The following is a 25750-nucleotide window of genomic DNA, read 5'->3' on the forward strand; positions in this document are numbered from 1 at the left end:
CGTATCCCTACGCCGCAAAGATGTTATATTAAAAGGCAATTTTGGGTGGGCTAGGCCTATGTTGGTGGTGCCTTGGTGTGGGTAATGTGGACATGGATGGTTGAGATAGACCGTGTTGTCATAAGAGATGTTCAGTATTAATTTGAAATCAATTGGTGAATAAATGAAGAAGTAATGTTAAAACAGGAAAAAAAATGTGTACGAAAAACAAAATTGGGTACGAAAAAAAAATTGTGTACAAACAAAATTGGGGTACAAAAAAATTATGCCAAAAACAAAATGCTGAAAGAGCTCTGGGTCTTGACCACCAAACTGGCTTGGATTTAAATTATGCTGAAATAGCTCGGGGTCTTGACCACCTAACTGGCTTGGATTTTCATTATGCTGAAATAGCTCGGGGTCTCGAACACCAATCCGGCATGGATTGTATTTTGCTGAAATAGCTCGGGGTCTTGACCACCAAACTGGCTTGGATTTTAATTATGCTGAAATAGCTCAGGGTCCCGACCACCAAACTGGCTTGGATTTTAATAATTCTGAAATGGCTGGGGGTCTCTACCAATTAACTGGCTTGGATTTCAATTATGCTCAAATAGCTCGGGGTCATGACCACCAAAACTGGTTTGGATTTTGATTATGCTGAAATCGCTCGGGGTCTCGACCACCAAACTGGCATGGATTTTTATTCTGCTGAAAAAGGTCGGAGTCTTGACCACCAAACTGGCTTGGATTTTAATTATGTTGAAATAGTTCGGGATGTTGACAACCTAATTGGCATGGATTTTAATTATGCTGTAATAGCTCGGGTTCTTGACCCCCAAACTGGCTTGGACTTTAATTATGCAGAAATGTCTGGGGGTCTTGACCACCAAAATAGATTGGATTTTAATTATGCTTAAATAGCTTGGGGTCTTGACCAACAAACTAGATTGGATTTTAATTTTGCTGAAATAGCTCAGAGTCTTGACCACCAAACTGGCTTGGATTTTAATTATTCTGAAATGGCTTGGGGTCTTGACCACCTATATGGCTTGGATTTTAATTATGCTGTAAAAGCTCGGGGTCTCCACAACCGAACCGGCTTGGATTTAATTTTGCTGAAATAGCTTGGGGTCTTGACCACCAAACTGGCTTAGATTTTAATTATGATGAAATGGCTAGGGGTCTTGACCACTTAATTGGGTAGGATTTTAATTATGCTGAAAAAGCCTCGGGTCTTGACCACCAAACTTGGATTTAATTATGCTGAAATAGCTCAGGGTCTTTACCACGAAAATGGCTTGGATTTTAATTATGCTGAAATAGCTCGGGTCATGACCGCCATATTGGCTTTGATCTTTATTATGCTGAAATAGCTTGGGGGTTTGACCACCAAACTGGCTTGGATTTAAATTTTGCTGAAATAGCTCGGGGTCTTGACAACCAAACTGGCATGGATTTTAATTAAGATGAAAAAGCTAGGAGTCTTGACCACCAAAATGGCTTTGATTTTAATAATGCTGAAATATTTCGGGATCTTGACAACCTAACAGGCTTGGATTTTAATTATGCCAAAATAGTTCGGGATCTTGACCCCTAAACTGGCTTGGACTTTAATAATGCTGAAATAGCTCTGGGTCTTGACAACCAAACTGGCTTGGATTTTAATTGTGCTGAAATAGCTTGGGATCTTTACCACCAAACCGGCTTGGATTCCAATTATGCCGAAATAGTTTGGGATCTTGACCACCAAATTGGATTGGATTTTAATTATGCTGAAATAGCTTGGGGTCTTGACCACCAAACTGGCTTGGATTTAATATGCTGAAATAGCTCAGAAACTTGACCACCAAACTGGCTTGGATTTTAATTATGCTGAAATAGTTCAGGATCTTGACCACCACACTGGCTTGAATTTTAATTATGCTGAAAAAGCTCTGGGTCTTGACCACCAAACAGGCTTGGATTTTAAAATGCTGAAATAGCTCGGGAACTTTACCACCAAACTGGCTTGGATTTTAATTATGCTGAAATAGTTCAGGATCTTGATCACCAAACTGGCTTGAATTTTAATTATGCTGAAAAAGCTTGGGGTCTTGACCACCAAACCAGCTTGGATTTTAATTATGCTGAAATAGCTCGGGATCTTGACCACCAAACTTGCTTGGATTTTAATTATGCCAAAATAGTTCAGGGTCTTAACCACCAAACTGGCTTGAATTTTAATTATGCTGAAATAGCTCGGGGTCTCGACCACCATACTGGATTGGATTTTAATTGTGCTGAAAAAGCTCGGGGTCTTGACCACCAAACTGGCTTGGATTTTAATTATACCGAAATAGTTCAGGATCTTGACCACTAAACTGGCTTGGATTTTCATTATGTTAAAATAGCTCGGGGTCTCGGCCACCTAACTGGCTTGGATTTTAATTATGCTGAGAAAGCTCGGGGTCTTGACCACCAAACTGGCTTGGATTTGAATTATGCTGAAATAGCTCGGGATCTTTACCACCAAAGTGGGCCCTGGGGTGGGTAATGTGGACATTGATGGTCGAGATAGACCGTGTTGTCATAAGAGATGTTTTGTATAATTTTGAAGTCAATTGGTGAATAAATGAAGAAGTTATGCTAAAACAATCTCCTCCTACACTATTAGCACTAGAAACTTGAAAATTCCACGCGTGGTAGCTATTAGCATATGTGCGACGGTGCACTATTTGAAATTTTGATCTGACCCCTGGGTCAAAAGTTATTATCATGTGCGTGGCATGTTGTTAGTAAAATGAGTTTTTTTTTTACCCATTTTACCCATTTATTTACCCATAAATTTGACCCAGGGGTCAAATCGAAATTCCGTCGCTGTCACCATCGCACATATGCTCATAGCTATCATGTGTGTAAGTTTCAAGGTTCTAGTGCTAATAGTGTAGGAGAAGATTGAGTCCAAGACAAACGGACAGACAGTGGAGATCAATACAATATGAAAGCAACTTGCCATATTTCCTGTTCTGGGGGATATGATGGATATTGAATAAAAATGTATATGTATCAAATGGCCGACTTCAAATTAATGTTACAAGTTGTCATTCATATGTTTGCAATGCATTACGATGCTTCTAAAATTGTTTCATATGGCCTATTTCCATAGTCATGTGCTATCCAAGACAAACTATCCGCCAGTGTTATCAAGGGGAACATAATCAGATCCTATATGTATACATGTGTACATAATATTTGTCTACTTTGATAGCAAGCATATTTGTATATATCCGAACATTAATAATAAAGTTAATGTAGTTTGAGTATCAGCGAGGCTATTTGTCTAGAATTTGTGAGAATGTTTTTGTTGAGCAGATGTGGCAGTATTTCAGTAACAAACCTGTGAATATAATGAAGGCTATGAATTGTCAATTAAAATGTAATTAACTGTTGAGCAGATGTAGCAGTATCGCAGAATGCAATTAATTGTCAATTTAAATGTAATTAACTGTTGAGCAGATGTGACAGTATCTCATAAAATTATTTTTGAAATAAATGAATGCAATTAGTATCTAATTTAATGTCCTGCTGACGCCACTCTTTACGCAAAGTTGTTGCCCAAGCTGTTGATGTAATTTTGCAACTTCCTATGTTCAGATACATGTAATCTGGCCCAACCAGTTTTAGGCGGATCTGCCTTGCGCAAACTGCTTTTAACAACATTTTATAATATATATTGTACACTGAAATAGCCATGAGTGTCTGTCAATCTGTTCTTGTGCCGCACATTTTCAGGAATAGTTCTCCTTCATAATGAATTTCAACGTATAACATTCTCATTCGAATGCATTATTTCTTATGATACGCAGTTGTGCATTTGTTGTTGTGTACCGTCCTGTGTTAGAACAAAAAAACGTTATGCTTCTAGCTAACTTTTGAGCAGGGCTTTCACTGAATCTTTCTTCAAAACCCAAGAGTCGTATTGACTGTTGAGATCAAAATGTCAACAGCCTTTTTCAGTAGTCATTTTATATCAAAATGAAGTTTTAAGTAATTCCGTTTTTATTTTTTGCAAAAAATATTATAAGCTCATCTATTTTTTGAAAAATGGCTATTGTCATCTGCGTTGGCGTCCTGTTAAGTATCAAAGTTATTGCATTCAAACATGGCACACTTACTGACTATCATGAGGGGACTGGGCAGGCGAAGTTAGAAAACATGTTTAAACATGGTTAAAAAAAATACACACAAAATAACAAATATTTATTTTTATTATTTTATTTTTCCCACCCAAGAATCCCCTCCCCAATTTTTTTTTCTTTTTTTTCTTTCTTAGCTCAGCTGTTTTCGGAGAAAACCCGAGGTATGGTCATAGCCAGCTCGTGGTCCGCCTTTCAGCGACGCCGTCCAACGTCCGCGTCATGCTAAAACCTTAACATTGGCTCTTAAATCAAATAGCTTCCACCTACAACTTTGAAACTAAATATGTAGCTGCACCTTGATGAGTTCTACATGCCACATTCATTTTTGGGTCACTAGGTCAAAGGTCAAGGTCACTGTGACCTATAATATAAAACTTTAACATAGGCTCTAAAATCAAAGTGCTTCCACCTACAACTTTGAAACTTCATATGTAGCTGCACCTTGATGAGTTCTACACACCACACTCATTTTTGGATCACTGGGTCAAATGTCAAGGTCACTGTTATCTCTAATATAAAACTTTAACATAGGCTCTAAAATCAAAGTGCTTCTACCTACAACTTTGAAACTTCATATGTAGATGCACCTTGATGAGTTCTACATGCCACACCCATTTTTGGGTCATTAGGTCAAAGGTCAAGGTCACTGTGACCTCTAATATAAAACTTCTGACAAGCTTTCATTTATTCAAATCTGCACCTAAAGCCGAGCGTTGGCACCCGCTATGCGGTGCTCTTGTTGAAAGATAATGTACTAAATAAACGCACCCCCACACTTTACACCCCTCTCCACCACCACCCTTCCCCCCTTTTTGATTTAAGTATTGAGATAGGTCCCTTCATCTTTAAAAAGAAAAATAGGCGAGCGGTCCGCACTTTCTAGGCGGTGCTCTTGTTATTCTTGTCATAGTCTCGTTTTTCACATTAACACAAAAATCTTACAGTGGAATGAATAACCACTATACCAGACCACTTACATACTATTAGACAACTTTTGACTATTATACTAGGCGACTGACTAGGGTATGCTTCAACCCTTTTTCGTGCCGTCAGTGGCGGTGAATATGTACTTGTAGCCACTGGACGTCTCTTTGAATGGACCAATCAGGTCAACGCCAACTACCTCAAAGGGGCCGGAGACCTGTAATTTAAGAAACAGCTACAAAACAAACTTACCAGAATAAAATGCACTTACGTATCCATCATTGAATCACATTTTTCCTTAATGCAGTTACAATATGTATACAGAACAAATAATTTTATATATAGCACATTGTTTATTAACTATATGGTATTTGTACATTTTTACATTACTTAGATCGTTATACATGTATGTAGTATACTACATGAATATCAAAAAGAGTTTCTGTATATGCAATACATTAAATTCATCAATTAATCAATGTGTTGTCTTGTTAAGGCAATAGGCCATTTGCTTTAAATGAAGGTGTCTCCTTGTAATGTTTTTGTGTTTTAACAGGGCGTATTGTACATTAAGTAATACACTTATTTGCTGGAGCTCAGGTTTCTTGGCAGGTTTTAATGGGTCTGACTTCTGAAAAGCGGCACATGTACTCCCCTTAAATATCATATTGTATTGTTTATGGTTATATAATATCTCTGTGTGTCTATGTCTATGTACATATACAGTAACAAGATTATATATATATATGAACACAAGTGAAAAAGGTAAAAAAAACGTCCACATTGAGTGGAAATAGACATTTTTTAAAATGATTATCATAATGAGGCTAATTAGATATTGACCAAAGAGGCCTTAACATTTAACATAACTTCACCTTACTTAAGTGATTTGTTGGTCACTGTTGGTGGCTTAATTGAATAAATCTAAACATCAAGCATACAATTATCAACGAAGTAAAAAAGGATAAATTACTTTTTAAACTGTACAATTTCCAAATCTTTACACATGTATACTTACGTATTCCTTTACGTCGTCTGTCTGCCCTGGCCACCAATATCTCATGTTGATGTCCTCTCTGGTCTTGTTTATTCCACTTATGGCCTCCAAAGGCATTCCCAATCAATTCCTTCAGGACGTGTTTAACATCTTCCTTCAGAACGACCCTTGAACCATTCATGTTCGCGGGTACAAATTTATTAGATAATACTGTATCTTTCTTTAATAACCTATTTCATCAGAAAGTATTTTCATAAGAAAGAAATTCAACCACGAAAAGTTGAGCTTCTCATTCAACACAATGATTGTTTATGTCTCAGACAGGACCAAGACAGCGCTTTTTAAATACCTTGGGTTCAAATATAGTTGTGATCTTATTTCAATGTTTTTATGTTCCCCAGTCTATACTGGGGAACATATTGTTTTTGCCCTTTCTTTTGGTTTGTTGGTTTGCGTCAAACTTTAACATTTGCCATAACTTTTGTAATATTGAAGATAGCAACTTGAAATTTGGCATGCATGTGTATCTTATAGAGCTGCACATTTTGAGTGGTTAAAGGTCAAGGTCATCCTTCAAGGTCAAAGGACAAATATATGGGGTGACATAGTGTTTCACAAACACATCTTGTTTATCATAAGATATGCAGTTCAGTCTCATTTTGTGCTGATTATTTATTATCTTATTGATCAAATATATCTTAATTACAATGGCATCTGTCACAATCAGACCTTGATTGCTGGTGGAGCATGAGGGCGAGTTATGTGGATGGACCACAAGAGTGGGGTATGTGGGTGGAGCATGAGGGTGGGGTTTGTGAAGCATGATGGCGAGGTATGCGGGAGGAGCATGAGGGTGGGTTATAATGGAGGGGTTGTGGGTGTAGCATGAGGGTGTGGTATCTGGGTCAACATGAGGGTGGGGTATGTGGTTGGAACATGAGGGAGGGTTATATGGGTGGTACATGAGGGTAGTGTATGTGGGTGGAAATTAGGGTGAGATATGTGGATGGACCATGAGGGTGGGTTATGTGGGTGTAGCATGAGGATGGTGTATGTGGGTGGAGCATGAGGAAGGGGATGTGGGTGGAGCATGATGGTGAGGTGTGTGCTTGTAGCAAGAGTGTGGGGATGTGGGTGAAGCTTGAGAGTGAGGTATGTGGGTGTTGCATGAGGGTGAGGTATGTGGGTGTTGAATGAGGGTGAGGTATGTGGATGTTGCATGAGGGTGAGGTATGTGGGTGTTGCATGAGGGTGGGGTTTGTGGATGGAGCAAGAGTGTGGGGATGTGGGTCAGCATGATGGTGTGGTATGTGGGTGTTGCATGAGGTTGGGTTTTGTGGGTGAAGCAAGAAGGCGGGTTTTGTGGGTGGAGTATAGGGGTAGTGTATGTGGGTGGAGCTTGAGGGTGAGGTATTTGGGAGGGGCATGAGGGTAGTGTATGTGGGTGTAGCATGAGGGTGGGTTATGTGGGTGGAGATGTGGTTGTAGCATGAGTGTGAGGTATGTGGATGGCTCATGAGGATGGGATATGTGGGTTGAACATGAGGGTGGATTACATGGATGGGGCATGATGGTAGTGTATGTGGGTGGAGCATGAGGGTGAGGTATTTGGATGGACATAAGAGTGAGTTATGCGGTTGTAGCATGAGGATGGGGTATATGGTTTGAGCATGAGGGTTGGGATGTGGGTGTAGCATGAGGGTGAGGATTTGGGTGTAGCATGATGGTGAGGAATGTGGTTGTAACATGAGGGTGGGGTATGTGGGTGTAGCATGATTGTGTGTTTTTTGGATTGAGCATGAGGGTGGGGTATGTGGATGGAGCACCAGGGTATGTAAGCGAAGTAGGATGGGTTCCCAATATATGTATGGTTTAAGTGTTATTCCTGGGTAAAATATTCACTATTAATTTGTTTAAGTACTCCTGACCAGATGGTAAGACCTGTATTGAGATTCATGCCTTGTATATTTTTAAAATTGTCTGTTTGCTTGTATGGACAGGAAGGGATGCCCTTGTTGTGCTTGTGTGAGGACCTTGTGGAGGATGTTGAAGTGAGAGCTGCACATAGCGATAGTGTGTTTGGGGGGAATGATGTTTCGACATCTGAGACACCATAGAGAATAGGTCGGAACATAATGAACTTGTTTGGAGATTGGTGATCAGTATGTGCCACACGTGATAGTGGCCGGATTGTTGGCAGTGTGCCTTTTGAGGTGCTGCTCTCCACACTTCCCAGATTCCAAATATGGAGGCATTGATAGAAGTATGCATATAGCAAAGAAATTTCCCTTATCATATATGTTTTATGTAAAAAGGGACAGGCATTGACTGAAAGACAATTGAGTATTGAGGAGAGGGTGAGCAAATAAAATTTAAGCCAAAAGTCGAGACAGGTGTTTATGTTGTTTCAGAAGATGTGTGTTGAATATAATATATATTATACTATCGTTCCGCAACTTCAATTGGTTTATTGTACTGTCCTTTTTTATTTGGCTCACTATAATTGATGAAGTTACGAGCGATTTACCTGTATATCCCCTAAGCACCTAACTACTGACCTCTCTCATGCCATCTAAATACAGGTCAAAGAATCCACTTGCTTGCAATGTGAAACTTGTTAACAGACTTCGTCCTGACCTCTATATGGAAACTGTGTATGTGTTAACAGGATAACATCCCTGACCCTATGACATGATGTGTTTAATATAAATCAAGGACATATCAAAATTGTGGTTGATATCCAGTTTCTGTATGCTGCACTTTATTGCAAAATATGTTGTTTTTTACCGAAAAAAACTTAGCGTTCTTCAATTATAATTTGTTTTTTTCTGTGATATCTTAGATTTTATCCATGTAAACAATTATATACTATGTATATTAGAAATATATCTATGAAATAGTTTTGCCCTGTTGTATACCTACATCTCATGTATTAACCCTTCTCAGATACTACCACCTCCTTTTCATGCAATGTTACGTTATGTTCATAAATCTTTTTGACTTAGTGTTATATTTTATTTGAAACATCATATAGAGGCCCTCAACTACATGTATGTGTTATTTAATAATGACTGGGGTCAGAACTGGCCACATTTAGGGAGTAAATTATTTATATATAATTGAATAGCTAAATAACTGATAAAATAACTTCCTACCCCATTTGATAGGGGGTGGGGCAGGTATCAGATAATAGCAAAGAACAGCAAATACACTTTACACAGGTTATTGTGCACCAAGAGGAATTTACTGGATTAAATTACATGTTTTATGAAACAAATGTCATCTTCATTTTCACTAGACTAAATTTCCAGTACTTTATATTGGTAATGTCATAGTCAGAGAAGTAAAAATTAATTATGCACATATACATTACATAGATTGACATGTTCACACATTCAAATATATGACTGTTGGATTAAATTATTTCTTTATCATGGTCATTGTCAAGATTTGTTAAAGTCATATCACGGTGATAATTTTTTCATCAATCCCTTGACCGGTTGGCCATTGGTGTGAATTGAGGGACGACGATACAGAAATCCTCCTCCAGTCAGTTCTGTTGTGTGCTTTTGAGAGTTTTTCATCCATGGGAATGGATGTCCATTCTTTTACATTATTCATCCAGCTTTTCTTCTGACGGCCTCGACGTTGACCTCCCTTTAGCATGCCCTGGAAAACAGTCTTGCGCAGAGTCATGCCTGGTGACATGTCCAAACCAAACCAGCTTTACCATATCACAAATATTCATTGTAATGGTAGTGGAGTTATAAAATTTGCCCTATCTGAAATAACTGGTAACAGTGCTACTAAAAATAGATCATACCTACAAATGTTGAATGTACAATAAATGCAAGATTGAAAGTAAATTAGTTAAGGACCACAAATAAACATAAACTTAGCTAGACCAGCTGATATCACAGTGGAAAGTACAATAAGCATTATCACTAACAGAAATACATATGTCCTTAGCAAAAGCTTGTTTCATTTGGGTCACTGTTGTTTATTTCTCATTAATGAAACACTCATAAGCAATGCAGTGTAATTTGTCCACTTCATATTTAAGTCTTTATTTGTCCAAGGATATGTAGGGAGAACAACACTGGACTCGATTTGCTGTTGGCTTGAATTGTAAAGTCTTCTTGGACCTTGTGTAGTACAATCTGATCTCAGTTCTGAAATTTAAAGATATAATAGCATACCGTTGACAATATAACAGCAAAGACTGGTCCCACATGGAATAAACACACACTCACAGATAGGAGTGAAGGATTTCTTTGCCTATTAATTTTTGTAGTAAAATTAAAAGAATGCTAGTCCTAAATAATGTTATTTTGTTTATAAAGCTATACTTCTACAAGAGTAAAATAAATAAATGTATCCCAATCATAACAGGAGCCAAGAAATACATTAAGTATGAATATACTGGTGTTGTCAAGGTGTGATCTTACAAGGGCTTTGTATATATTTTTCGTCTTGATTTTGGAATGTTCTTCGGATTACTGTAGACATATCGTTGGCTTTTTTCACTTATATGTTTTTGGAAGGCGAGCTTGTCATCCACTATGACTCCTATGTCTATCTCCTCATTGACACTTTCTAGTGCTTTCCCCATAACTTTGTATAAAAAGCTGGTATCCAGTTCATTTTTCTTAACATGGAGGTACTATGTACATTTGCCTTGATGGGATTTTTACAGTCATGCATCACTCCATTTTGTTCGTTCTTCTAGGTCTTTTTGAGGGATTTCTCTGTCTTTGTTGTTGTTAATCAATTGAAATAGTTATGTTTTGCCTAATTGAATAGATATTCTAAGAATTGAACATTGGTAGACAGGTCATTTATGTAGATTACCAAAGTATTGATCCTACGACCGACTCTTGTGGTATATAATGCCTGAGGTTACGTCTTGCCGTTTTAAGCAGGTACTGTTGAGTGCAAACTTTTGTTTTCTTCCACTAAGGTAATTCTCGATCCAGTCTACCATGTTTCCTCCTATAGTATACGCCTTCAGTTTGTTTATAAGCTTTTCCTTGGGGATTTTCCCGTTGTTTACGGCTTGTGTCCATTACTCTACTACCCTTTACAGTTGTAAAGATGTTGATCGTCCTGATATAAACCAATATTTTTTATGAAACTTTGTTGTTGTCGAAGTAGTTAATTAAGTGTTCGAAGTAGTCATTAATGTTCAGTGACTAGTTTCTCTATTACCTTCAGATGACCGATGTAAGGCTGAATGGTATGTAGTTACTTAAGCTATGTACCTATTTTTTCTTGTTAAGATCTTGTCACCTGCGAGTAATCATCATAACTTTGGTTTTGTTCATACGTTTGAGTGATTATATATTGGTGTCCATTTTGGCAAAGTTTTTCAATTGCCAGTGGCGTCTCTGCTAACGGTAGCTTTTGGAGTTGTAGTACCTGGCAGTGTGCCCATTGTTTTGATGAGATCGGGAGAGGCGTGTTAAATATCTAGTGATTCTTGTTTGTTGATGCGATGTAGATGTTCTTGTTGCTCTGCGATTTATATATTTTCGCTCATGATGTTTTCCTGTGTGAAATCCGCTGCCACAAAATTAACGGTGAGTTGTTTCTGTTTGTGTTCGACTGTTACGATTGCTGTTCCGATTGGAGTAATGCGTTGATTGTTGTACGACATTAACATTGGTTTGATTTCTTAAGATTTACACTGCCCAAACTGCTCAATTTAGGTCCGGTCGAAATATTACATTTTCCTCCAGTGTCAATTCCGAATGGGACCACCTTCCTGCACACTTTTAGGTTGCACACCCACTTGTCTGGCTGCTCTTGTGGCAGATTGATTGTAAAGTGTGCAGGACTCAACTGAGGAAGGTGAATGCTGTGGATATACAGGAAAAATCCCACAAAGATGAGATTCTGACCTCCAACACATAATTATATAGTTTGCCAGTATGTGTTTTTTATTTCGAGCCCTTTTAAAAATAGCTCATTGTCAACAGACAATGTCTTTTCCACAGTGCCTAAATGAAATCCTGTTGAAAGGCCTTCATTTAATGAGGTGTGCATGTCTGTGTGTGCTTTTTGGCAAAACATGCAGTTAATATGACATGATTAGAGACTCGAGTCAGCAATCTTCAATTTACTGAAATGGAAAATGGAATCTGCTTCATAAGATGACTATCGTAAAATTTCAGTTCATAGTTCATGTTATTGCTTGTTGCAGAATGGAAATGTCTTTATTTATCACACAACAAAGTGGCATTTACTGTTAGCAATGAACTGGTCTGTAAGAATGTGCGTATGTCCACAAATCTTGTGAATTAACTGCTCTTTTACTTTAAAAAGTTTTCACTTAAAAATTGTGGGCATTTGAAGGCATATTAATTGCAAAGCAGGTCAAAATTGATAGAGGTATTTAGTAGTGTCCATTTACAATTTTTTTTTGTTAATACATGTAGTCTTAATTTGGATAAGCGGATGGTCAAAACAAATACGCTTCTGATAATGTCCTTATTTATATATTGGATATAAACACAATCGCATTAGCTTTCAATACCAATTTGTAGCTATTGATAGTTTTACAAATATGCTGTTATTTTAGAGCTGCTCTATGAACAAGCCATGTGTTTCAATGTATTCATGTATGCATTTCCCATAGTAGTTATTTGTGTGGGAGGAGTATACCTTTATATTTCTATGTGTTCCCATTTTTTCTTAAATAAAAAAGTACTGTAATAATTTTTTCTCAATCCTTCTCAAGAGCACTGATTCTGAATCATAATGCAAAGAAACATAAATTGAAATTTACTTATATTTATTTATTAAATCATGAAAAAAAATGGTACATCGTTTATACAATGCAGTTGTCAAGGGTCAAGCAGTTGTCTATTTTAGTCCGTTAGAAACAGATTTTTGAAATAATTCTTCATCCAAGTTTATCCATTTAATTCAGAATTCCTATTATTTTGGACATTTATTTGGGGTTTGGGAAGAAAACTGTGTAGCCAAAAAAAATTTTCATGAGAAAAAGATTATTATTTGTAAATATTGGCTCATTTGTGCAGGAAGCATATTTCTGCAGTCAGTGAACAACTTTTATTTCAGTTTTGAAAGCAATCTTCCATCTTGTTAGAGTTGCTGGTGTGCAAAAAACATGTTACTTTATTGTTCTGGGTAGGCTTGTTGAACAAATACATTAATATTTGAATTTAACAGAATACAGCAGTTATGCTGGTTGTAGTTTTCTGCTGAGCAGATGTGGCCATATCTCTGCAAAATATCTATGAACATAATGAATGCAATTAGTTTTAATGTGCGTTAGCTGCTGTTGTTAATGTCGTGCTAACGCCTCTTCAAACTTAATTGTCTCCCAAGCTGTTGATTGATGTACATGTTAGCTTTCCATGTAGAGCAAACCAGTCCCAGCCGGAACTGCGTTGTACAAACTGCTTTAACCTACATGGCCTGAACTTTAGTCAGCAATCACGCGTTAAAATATACATGTAAAGTGTTGCACAAGCTGTTGATAATATACATTGTATCTTCCCAAGTGAGTCTCAGTCAGTCTCGGCTGAATATGGGTTTACACACTACTTTCATCTAAATTGTCTTAACTGTTCCCCAGAAATTACTCCTAAACAAGTTCATGTCAATCTGTGTTCTTCCAGTTGCTTCCAAACCATATTCCGGACATTTCTCAAGAGAACTAAGAAAGTACATGTTAATATACAATCATGTTCTGCCGTTTGATTGAAAAAATGTTGACAGTAGTTTTATGCAAACGTTATGAATTATATGTGTGATATCTAAAACGACACAAAGAATATTGGTATGGTGGGAAAAAATCTTATGAAACAAATTATAAGTGGTTTGTTTAACACACTTATAACAGAGATATACTTGTAAAGGACTATGCACATCACTGTCTTGAACAATAATAAACACCAATTTTTCTGCCAAGGCCAGGAAATTGTGATTTTATCACAGAGTTTTCACAAATGTCGCAAAAGGTGTAGTTGCGATTTATGTCACACAAAATGTTTAAGACTAATGGTCAAAAATGTGGAAACAAAATTGGGGACGAATATCAAATTTCTTAAAGTTTACAGAGTACGAATCAAGCTTCCATTTGAGATCTGCTTTCTGATCATATTTAAGGGACCTTTTCACGCTTTTGTAAATTGCCAAAATTAAAAAACAAATTGTTTAGAATCGCAAAGTTTTTGTTTTAGTTACGATATTTTTGAGGAAACAGTAATACTAAACATTTACCATGCTATAAAATATCCATTATATGCATCTTGTGCAATTTAAAAACCTGAAAATTACAAAGCGTTGCAACGCGAAACGATTGAATAATTTGGATAGTTATGTTGTTGTCGTTATATTTGTGACACTACGAGGATTGCTTATATAAAATATATAGTCATTGTATGAGCACGAATGGTTGAGTGGTAAAAGCATTAGACTTTTACTCCAGCAATCAGTGGTTCGAGTCCAGTTGAGAGTTACTTTGTTATGCCCTCTTCGAAGAAGATGGGGTATATTCCTTTGATGGATGTCGGTCTGTTGGTAAACCAGTTCGTTTCCGATCAACAACTCGTACTTCACATGTGCATTGGCCTTGGACAGTAGATGACCCCTATTGAAATTGGGGTCACTTCGTCAAAGGTCATGGTCACTGTCACAATAAGTGAGAAAATCGTTTCTGATCAATATCTCATCAACGAATCGACCGATTGGTGTGATAATTCTCATTTGCATTGGCCTTGGACAGTAAATGATCTGTATTGAAATTTGGGTCAAAGGTCAAGGTCACTGTCAAAATAAGTATGAAAATTGTTTCCGATCACTGACTCGTCAACAAATTGAACGATTGGCTTGATACTTCACATGTGCATTGGCCTTGGACAGTAGATGACCCCTATTGAATTTGGGGTCACTAGTTCGAAACCTTGTTTGGGGGGCATATGACTCCGACCACGGAACTCTTGTTTTTCTTTTTTTACCGTATATGTCCTTATTGACGCTCATGCCCTAATAGACGCGCAGGCCGTCTTAACTCGGGTTCATCGGAATTTATCGGAACCATAAGATAAGATTTATGTAGCCCGTAATCCATTAAAGAGTGGCACGTAACATCTGAAAACATAATTTTTGCAGCCATTTTGTTTGCAGCACGGTGACATTGTAAATATGCTACTGTGATATGAGTATACTACGTAGGTTACAAACCAACAATAATAATAATTATTGTCATCAGCACAGGTGAGTATTGACTCATAGAGGTATAGACTCATTTTATTAACCAGGTTTTCCGAAGGAAAAAACTGGTTATTAGATTGGCGAATGCGGGCGGGCTGGCTGGCTGGCTGGCTGGCTGGCTGGCTGGCTGGCTGGCGGGCTGGCGGAACAAGCTTGTCCGGGCCATAACTATGTCGTTCATTGTCAGATTTTAAAATCATTTGGCACATTTGTTCACCATCATTGGACGGTGTGTCGCGCGAAATAATTACGTCTATATCTCCAAGGTCAAGGTCACACTTTGAGTTCAAAGGTCAAAAATGGCCATAAATGAGCTTGTCCGAGCCATAACTATGTCGTTCATTGTCAGATTTTAAAATCATTTGGCACATTTGTTCACCATCATTGGACGGTGTGTCGCGCGAAATAATTACGTCGATATCTCCAAGGTCAAGGTCACACTTTGAGTTCAAAGGTAAAAAATAGCCATAAATGAGCTTGTCTGGGCTATAACTATGTCATTCATTATGATATTTTAAAATCATTTGGCACATTTGTTCACCATCATGGGACGGTGTGTTGCACAAAAGAATCACGTCAATATCTCCAATGTCAAGGTCACCACGACTTAAAATAGATTTATTTTAAAACAAACTTACAAAGGGTGTTAATTTTGTTTGTTCATTTAAAAAGTTCAGTTTGAGTTGTCTCCCTTTATCAGATTTTTTTTCACAATGAAAACCTGGTTTTGTGACAATTTTGTCCCTTGTTTCTTCTTTCATTACAGATAAACAAATGAAATTGGTCTAATGACCAGCGCTATCATAGTCTGTTTCATAGTCTGTTTCTATCCAGCTCCTACAAATGATAGAAATAATTGCAATTTAAATTTTCACTGAAATACCAATGTTAATTCCGAAACGCGTATCTGAATTTCACTTTATACGCGACATTAAAATTAATTTTATTAAAAGTGCACCCCACATGTCGTCTGCTTGAAAAGTGTGGGTGTATAGATATAAAAAAATAAAAAAAATACAGTGCAGAAAACCACGAGAACTATAGAAACTACTTTCATTTTGAAAAATTGTACTGTAGTGCGTAGTATCAAAACTTGATGATCGCGTATGATAATTATTTTTTGATTTTTTCAAACAAAACGGAACAAGTACGCTGTTTCTGTTAAGCAATTACCATTTTCATTGGTCATTATTGATTATATATTTTGTCGATGTATATTCCTCGAGGACTGCATGTAACTTGGTTGCTAGGCAGCTGTGAAAGGACGTTGTCATGGGTGGCATGTGCGCTTTACGCCGATGACGCCAACTGTATGGTATTGGGCGTTTGGGAGTATTGTTTGTCACACTATAAATACTAATAAACTAGAAAGTGCACGTCAATAAGGACATATACGGTAAAAAAGATATTAAAAAAAGTTTCAATGATTGTTTCAATCACATTGTCAACGCTTTTGCATGTAAGGTTCGATAAAAACAAGATCATCACTTGGTACATTTCTTATTTATATATATAGTGTATATGTGAATCATATTGGTAGTCAGTCAATCTTTTTGATATGCAAATTTGTCAGGAAAAATTCTCCTGCATAATTTATTTTAACATACAGCATTCAAACGTGCATGAATTGGTCCTCTTCGTATGCATTTGTGCATGTCTGAGCACCGTGTGCTTTTGGTGAACTTTTGTTTTCGCCATTTGTCCGTCATTTGTCATGCATCAGCAATATTTATCTTAGTGACACCCTACAAGCTCAATTTATATTCCAATCTTCATTAAACTTGGTCAGAATATTTTCTCCCATTTACATAAACTAGGTCGCTTTTTAAAATTAAAGTAAAAGCTTGTTATAAAAAAGGCCGCCAATGGGCCGGGCAGTTTACCTTATATGGCTAGCCTATAGTTAGACCTTCTTAACACTCTAGAAGAAACATTTATTGTCCGATCTTCATGAAGCTTGATCAGAACATTTGTTCTAACGCGTTCTTGGCTGAAATCCCAAATGGTTCCAGTTCGTTGAAAAGCATGGCAGCCAGGAGGCCAGGCAGTTTTCATTATAAAGTAAACATTTTTACAGTCTACACCAAACATGGCCTTACCGACCCATTTGTTGCTGACTGAATATTCCGAGGGCACCTAATTGAAAAAAAATCAATTATGCACATCAATTTTATTTGACAAATGCGGGTCACTATAATTCAAACTGATATCTATATCACTTAATAATCGTATTACTTTGTTAAGCGACTAGGTTTTCATTGATTTAGACCGGCTTGAACCTCATTTGTCAGATGATGATCATGGACACAAATTTACCAATCAATTTCCCTTGAAAAACTCCGTCAGCAACAAGTGCTCATTGGTACAGAAAAGCATGTGTATAAAGAGGCTATTGCTATTTAATGCTATGCAGTAAACTGAAAGAGGCATAATAACAAATTTGTTCTCAACGTTTTCCTACAGTTCTGTAAAAATTTGAATAGTTTGGATTTGACTGTTGAGACCACTATAGAAGTAACACTTATAGTCCAATCTCCATTAAACTTTGTCAGAGCATTTGTTTTAATGATATCTTGGCCGAGTTTCACACTGGGTCACATTAGGTAAAAAAAAGACAATTTATTTCGGTCAAATCTTTATGACACTTTGTCAGAACGTGTTGTCTACTGAATGTAATAAGCCACAAAACTGACATTTTAATACATTTTTACTTTTTTTTCAATTTTTGTGTCATATATCAAATATTTAAATATTAAGACAACCTTTTTGGTGAAAATAATGTTTTTACCAAATTTTACAAATTGACATGAGGTAACACATGTAGTCGTCTGAATTTTAAAAGAAGTGTTGACTGTTACTGACATTTTGTAAAATTTTCAGGAAAGCAAAAAACTGTGTATTTAAATAACATTCATTTTTCAGTATTCTAATTTTCTGATGAGTGTTATAATAAAAGTAGACAAAAAAAAGCAAAACTCCAAAATAAGATGTCTTTTTCCAAACAATAAATTATTAAGAAAGAAGCAGTAAACATATTTTCAACGCTGAAATAGTTTGAATGTGCCGAATAACGTAGGTGCACTAAATGTATAACGGACAAATGTACTCCTGAAAAATTAAACAAAATGTCTGTTACACTAGTTATTACATTAAGTAGACAATTTGTTCTAGGGATAAATGGGCCAATTGTTTGAAAATGGTTCCAATTGGCACGAGGTAGAGTAGTGCTTCTAATATGCCTATAGTGAAACCTTGTTTGCACTCAATCTTAAAGAAAATCGGTCAGAAGATTTTATAACGATACCTAAGTGGCGTTTGAAAATGGTTACGGTCCGTTGAAAACCACCGGTGAAACCTAATGTTGACACTATTGGCCACATTTATTCCCTTATCTTCATGAAAACTGGTCAGAACATTTTTCCCAACCAAATATGACCTTGGTATGAAACAGGTTACATAAGGTCACAATTTTGAAATGCTTAAAACACTATATTTTGCATTGTTTGTCCTATTTTCATGAACCCTGGTCAAAATGTGTTCTAGCTAATATCTCAGCTGAATTTGAAAATGGTTCCAGCCAATTGAACAATTTGACTGCTAGCGGGTGGGACAGTTTACTTGGATTTTACTACAGTAAAGCCTTGTTAACACTCGTGAAGTTATAGTTTTATTTCAATCTTCGTGAAACTTAGTCCGAAAATTTGTCCTTATGATATCTCAGCCAAGTTCAAAAGTGTGTCATGTGAGGTTAAAACCTAGGTCATTAGGTCAAATTTAAGAATATTTCAAACTTGTTTATTCTCAATTTTAAAGTATTTCGTAGCAAAAAAAACCTACAAACATCCAATAAAAATGGTCTCAGCCCCATAACCAAAATGGCGAAAACAAAGCACTAGGACACAATAATTCTCAACCATTTTGGATATGTTGAAAATATGATATTAATATTATATCTAGATCCATTTTGTCATTTAATTTTATACGACAATGATATTTGTAAAGATAGGTAACCATAATTATTCATGGTGATAACAACATAAATTTAAGCGGTAATACATGTATAAATGAAGTGAAGACATATTCATGCACAAAAAATTAATATCTAGATGTACAGTCAAACCTGAGAACAGCGGTATGTTCAGGGAAATGGCCGAAATGGTCCTTGTAGACAGGTTACCGCTGACTCATTGCCAATAAAAATGTATAATTAAATAAATAATTTCTATTTAATACTACGGATAAATATCTTATAAATTGATTTAAACTTATAGTTAAACTTATTTATCAGTGAAAATATTTACTCTTGAATCTCTTCTGCATCTTGTTCATTCAGTAAGTCAACCTGTTCATATTACGTTCATAGGAAGATACTTTTAAATAACAGTCTTCACGTGTCATTGACATAATGTCAGAAAAAGCATAAATATCAGATTTGCTTTTATAAACCAAGTTTTACATAAAATCAATCCGCCACATACATGCCAAAAGTTTTTATTATAAAAGTTGCAATATATGTATCCCGGAAAAAAGCAACTTTTAGAAAAAAAACACTAATCTGCTGGTACAAATAAACATGACCCATTTATAATCCTTTCAAAATCACACACCGTATAAACTGTTATTATTTAAAGGAAGCTATCATTGGTTGATATAATGGACCAGCGTTGTTTTTACCGGGGTGATTAGTGGGTTTTTCTAAGCTCGTGCTTTTCCGGGATCAGTCTATTCAATGTCTGTTTTCAAGACGAAAATAGACGATCACTAATCCTTTAATCGCCTTCTTACAAAAACACTTGCTAGCCCAGTGTTGTTGTTGACACCTTTTTGGGGATAAAGATCTATTAATTTTTTTGGCAGTCTCATGCTATGGCATTTTGAATACTTTTCCCCATAATTATCCCAGAGGGACAAACCTCACCAGCCTTGTTTTGTTTTCTCACAGTGGGTCGCATTTATCACATAAAAGACAGTAACCGTTATCAGATTTTTAGACTCAAAATAGAGCCTGTCTTATAATTAACCTTTTGCATGCTGGGAAATTTGTCGTCTGCTAAAATGTCGTCTGCTGATTTTCTAAAATTAGCATTTTCTTCGAATTTTTCAAAGAATACTATCAGAATAGCAAACAGTTTAGATCCTGATGAGACGCCACGTTCTGTAGCGTCTCATCTGGATCCAAACTGTTTGCAAAGGCCTTCAAAATTCATTTCCAAAATTCGGTTTCAGCACTAAAAGAGTTAACCATTTACCACATTTTCACTTTGTTTCTGAGTGGGAAAGGGTTAACTCTCCATAACATTGTGGTGTAGAGACACTTTCATAATCTTGACGATGAATTGTGGGTTGGTTAGTTGGTTGGCCTATCCATATTTAGTGTATTGCCCATTTGTGCATGATGGTCTTGTTAATTAAATGATCATAAGCTCTAATTGTAATGTCTCAACCATCAAGTATGGTGCTCTCTTTAAAGTCCGTGTCACTTTAAATTTTGACCAAATTGCAGTTTTTATTGTTATCCAAATATCACATTCTCTTTATTCTTAGGCATATAGTGTTACTCCAGCGAGGATGAACACAGTTGTGGCCTTGGCTCATGAAGACATGAGAAAGCGTCTCAACATTGTACAGGTAACCAGAAATATAAAGAAGTGAAACTCCAGCTGCTGGAGTAGTATTGAATTATTATTATAAACAATTAGTAGGTCCTTTATTTAAGGCAAGTGACCGATTGCCCAAAGAGTACAAAACAGCACAATACAGCACAAATCCAAATCAACATAAACACAAATAAGAATAAAGCTGGGGTCACCGCCTTGGAACGGTCATTGCAAAGCATTGGGGGTTTAAACCGGTTATAGAGCGCTCAACCTCACAATTGGCCCAACAATATTCATAATACATTTAAGTGTAAATGAAATTTAACCTCATAGCATTGTAACTCAAATTAAACAATAATAAAAGGGAATTCAAACGCATTCAATTTAATTACAATTTAATTACTCAATGGTATTACAGATACCAGAGCAACAGAGTTACAACTTTTTGAGAGCATAATTGTTTGACATTGAAATATAATATCGCCTCATTCACTTTCAATGGCACATGATAAAGTTTTGCACCAAGAGGGCATATACACTCAGCATAAATTCTAATACACCAAATTACAATGGTTTTACTCTATTTACAAGATATTTAGCTGGGCGATAGTAAGAAATCCTTCGAAACTTGTTTAAGTTTTTATATGTATATCCCACAGAGAGGGTCAATCTTGGAGTCACTCTGTCTGTTCATTGGTTTGCCTGTTCATTGGTTTGTCTGTTTAAATGGTACAAGTTTGGAGCAAACTGTTTCTACCTTTCTCAAGCGAATAAATTGTTTCGCCATGTATGTATGCACGATACTTTCCTCATCCCCAATGATCTGTACAGTATTGCTATTTATGTTTGCACAATACTTTCCTCATCCCAAATGATCTGTACAGAATCCCCATGCATGTACGCACAATACTTTCCTCATCCCCAATGATCTGTACAGTATCCCCATGTATGTATGCACAATACTTTCCTCATCCCAAATGATCTGTACAGTATCCCCATGTATGTATGCACAATACTTTCCTCATCCCAAATGATCTGTAAAGTATCCCCATGTATGTATGCACAATACTTTCCTCATCCCCAATGATCTGTACAGTATCCCCATGTATGTATGCACAATACTTTCCTCATCCCCAATGATCTGTACAGTATCCCCATGTATGTATGCACAATACTTTCCTCATCCCAAATGATCTGTACAGTATCCCAATGTATGTATGCACAATACTTTCCTCATCCCCAATGATCTTTACAGTATCCCCATGTATGTATGCACAATACTTTCCTCATCCCCAATGATTTGTACAGTATCCCCATGTATGTATGCACAATACTTTCCTCATCCCAAATGATCTGTACAGTATCCGCATGTATGTATGCACAATACTTTCCTCATCCCAAATGATCTGTACAGTATCCCCATGTATGTATTCACAATACTTTACTCATCCCAAATGATCTGTACAGTATCCCCATGTATGTATGCACAATACTTTCCTCATCCCAAATGATCTGTACAGTATCCCCATGTATGTATGCACAATACTTTCCTCATCCCCAATGATCTGTACAGTATCCCCATGTATGTATGCACAATACTTTCCTCATCCCAATGATCTGTACAGTATCCCCATGTATGTATGCACAATACTTTCCTCATCCCAATGATCTGTACAGTATTGCTATTTATGTATGCACAATACTTTCCTCATCCCCAATGATCTGTACAGTATCCCCATGTATGTATGCACAATACTTTCCTCATCCCCAATGATCTGTACAGTATCCCCATGTATGTATGCACAATACTTTCCTCATCCCAAATGATCTGTACAGTATCCCCATGTATGTATGCACAATACTTTCCTCATCCCAAATGATCTGTACAGTATCCCCATGTATGTATGCACAATACTTTCCTCATCCCCAATGATCTGTACAGTATCCCCATGTATGTATGCACAATACTTTCCTCATCCCCAATGATCTGTACAGTATCCCCATGTATGTATGCACAATACTTTCCTCATCCTAAATGATCTGTACAGTATCGCTATTTATGTTTGCACAATTCTTTCCTCATCCCAAATGATCTGTACAGTATCCCCTTGTATGTATGCACAATACTTTCCTCATCCCAAATGATCTGTACAGTATCCCCATGTATGTATGCACAATACTTTCCTCATCCCCAATGATCTGTACAGTATCCCCATGTATGTATGCACAATACTTTCCTCATCCCCAATGATCTGTACAGTATCCCCATGTATGTATGCACAATACTTTCCTCATCCCAAATGATCTGTACAGTATCCCCATGTATATATGCACAATACTTTCCTCATCTCCAATGATCTTTACAGTATTGCTATTTATGTTTGCACAATACTTTCCTCATCCCCAATGATCTGTACAGTATCCCCATGTATGTATGCACAATACTTTCCTCATCCCAAATGATCTGTACAGTATCCCCATGTATGTATGCACAATACTTTCCTCATCCCCAATGATCTGTACAGTATCCCCATGTATGTATGCACAATACTTTCCTCATCCCCAATGATCTGTACAGTATCCCCATGTATGTATGCACAATACTTTCCTCATCCCCAATGATCTGTACAGTATCCCCATGTATGTATGCACAATACTTTCCTCATCCCCAATGATTTGTACAGTATCCTCATGTATGTATGCACAATACTTTCCTCATCCCAAATGATATGTACAGTATCCCCATGTATGTATGCACAATACTTTCCTCATCCCAAATGATCTGTACAGTATCCCCATGTATGTATGCACAATACTTTCCTCATCCCCAATGATCTGTACAGTATCCTCATGTATGTATGCACAATACTTTCCTCATCCCAAATGATCTGTACAGTATCCCCATGTATGTATGCACAATACCTTCCTCATCCCAAATGATCTGTACAGTATCCCCATGTATGTATGCACAATACTTTCCTCATCCCAAATGATCTGTACAGTATCCTCATGTATGTATGCACAATACTTTCCTCATCCCAAATGATCTGTACAGTATCCCCATGTATGTATGCACAATACTTTCCTCATACCAAATGATCTGTACAGTATCGCTATTTATGTTTGCACAATACTTTTCTCATCCCCAATGATCTGTAAAATCATGAGATTTTTTCTCTTAAAGCTTTGCATGCTGGGAAATTTGTCGTTTAAAATGTCGTCCGCTGAATTTCTAAAATTAGCATTTTCTTCGATTTTTTTTCAAAGAATACTTTCAGAATAGCAAACAGTTTGAATCCTGATGAGATGCCACGTATTGTGGCGTCTCATCTGGATCCAAACTGTTTGCAAAGGCCTTCAAAATTCTGTTCCAGCACTGAAAGAGTTAAACCTGTGCATTACAAAGTGCTAATTGAGGCTAAAATTAAGCACAATATTCCCTGCTCAAAAGGCATATATTTTCCCCCTTTAATTATTTTTAAATTGCACTCTTAATATGCGTGTTGTTGGGTTCTTGTATTTCTTAAAACATATCTTTATTGGCTGTCTACATAATAGGGGAAAATGAATGAATTTGCACAAGAACGTAAAAACTATACCATTTGTTTGCTATTTTGAAGATTATTCAGATTCAGAATGTTCTGTTTAGTCTCCTACCGACGTAACTGGTTTACCCCCAGTCTGTCAGTGTTTCCGTGTTGCCGTCCAAACCTGATATCATAGGTACATCATGTCGAGAAATTTAAGATTAATGCACAGAGCCTAAATGCCCTGATACATTTTCTGATGATTCCATAGCTAGTGAGGTAACTTCAAGGTGTTACAGCGTAGTATTAAAAATATTAAACGGCATTATTACTCTCCCGCGACGTCATCAATGATGTAAAAACCATTATTTGAAACTGGAATAAACAATATAGTGCAACTATTTCATTGACCAATCAATGATGTCATAAAAAATGTCAGGTGATAAGGTCCTATCTCCAGTTGCATAATCTGCTCTGCAATGACCAGTCATTTTGAATGTAACTTAAGTCATTATAACTGCACTCCAACTCCATTATGTGTATATGTTACTGTACTAACCATCATGTAGATACATGTTTGCTAATACTTGCACGATAACTTGTTCTATAATACCAAGGAATAATGCTTTCTTTCTTGCAAAATACGTAGTTACATGTATGCTTACAAGTAAGTCTGAGAAGTCTGCAGTATACAAAAGCATGGCAACTTATTATCCTATATCTACCTTTAGAGAATTGTGATTTTCTGTTGGAACCTCAATCTTTTCATGATTGTTTTTTCATTGGATAACTTGAATAAATTGTCATAAAATAATACTAAATTTTGTTTGTATCTGTGTCTGTTAATCAATAAAAAAACAACATTTTAGGTTGCCAGTGACAGTTAGATATTGGTGTTGGGCCTCAACCAGATGCAGTGCACAAAGTCATGTATAGTGAGTACAGAACAACTGTGTTATCATGACTCCGGTAAGACTTATGTATTCCTACTTTTGAGGGAAAAGTTCCTCCTTTTTTTCCTACTTTTTTTGCAAATGTAGTTCCTATGTTTACCTACTTTTTGAAAAAAAGGTCACTTGACAGCCTGAAATAAGTGTTGAAACTTTTCATTCGCTGTACATATTGTTAATAAAACATTAACAAAGATGTCCCGGTATTATATCTCTCAAACAACTGTACTTGTTAAGTAAAAGACTAACCAAGACCGGCTGCTGACTGACCATTGGACCGGTCGAATTAATTCCTTAGACCGGATGGCTGACTGACAACTTGACCGGACATTTGACTGACACAAGACTGGGC

General features: G+C 36.7%; 1 long non-coding RNA gene across 2 annotated transcripts in view; it reads left to right on the plus strand.

Annotated features, from left to right (window-relative positions):
• Positions 1-25750, plus strand: part of LOC127881374 (uncharacterized) — a 58840-nt gene that overhangs the window by 23139 nt on the left and 9951 nt on the right. For both annotated transcript variants that reach the window (XR_008050031.1, XR_008050030.1), the window contains exons 2-3: positions 20869-20952; positions 25318-25383. This is a non-coding gene — a long non-coding RNA (uncharacterized LOC127881374). The remainder of the gene's footprint in view (positions 1-20868; positions 20953-25317; positions 25384-25750) is intronic.

This window comes from Dreissena polymorpha, chromosome 5 (assembly GCF_020536995.1).
Source record: "Dreissena polymorpha isolate Duluth1 chromosome 5, UMN_Dpol_1.0, whole genome shotgun sequence".
NCBI classification, from domain to species: Eukaryota; Metazoa; Mollusca; class Bivalvia; order Myida; family Dreissenidae; genus Dreissena; species Dreissena polymorpha.